Source organism: Papilio polytes, unplaced genomic scaffold (assembly GCF_000836215.1).
Source record: "Papilio polytes unplaced genomic scaffold, Ppol_1.0 DF822067.1, whole genome shotgun sequence".
Taxonomy (NCBI): domain Eukaryota; kingdom Metazoa; phylum Arthropoda; class Insecta; order Lepidoptera; family Papilionidae; genus Papilio; species Papilio polytes.
This window is the reverse complement of record NW_013527137.1, coordinates 1,889,537-1,889,989: the sequence shown is the minus strand read 5'-3', so window position 1 is coordinate 1,889,989 and position 453 is coordinate 1,889,537.

Here is a 453-nt window from a genome sequence, read left to right as displayed (position 1 = left end):
ACAGTAAATGTAAAATAATTAGCAAACTTAAAAGAAGTTTAACGCCGAAACTAAGCAACTTTGGATATATTTTTAACCAAGGAATATGTGGTAGTACACGCCTATCCTGAACATCCTGTAGAATAGCACAGTACAGTTTATTATAAACATTTCATGTTCAAGTTGAGTTAAGTTTAACCTTTGAGAAGACTACGTTCTTACATCACTTTTTCTAAAGCATACCTGACAATCGAAATGAAGTCAAGGGTGCCTTTGATGTTCAAATCTCAGTATTAACAATAGGTCAATACGAGGCACAAGAACTTTCACAGGCATAACAACCGCCTACAATAAATAGGCAGTAAAATAAAAAAATAAAATGGGTAATCAGTACCGGGATTTACAACGGATTAAGCGCATATTGTGAATTTAGTACATTCATTAACAATATTCAACAAACAAATAATAACAAGG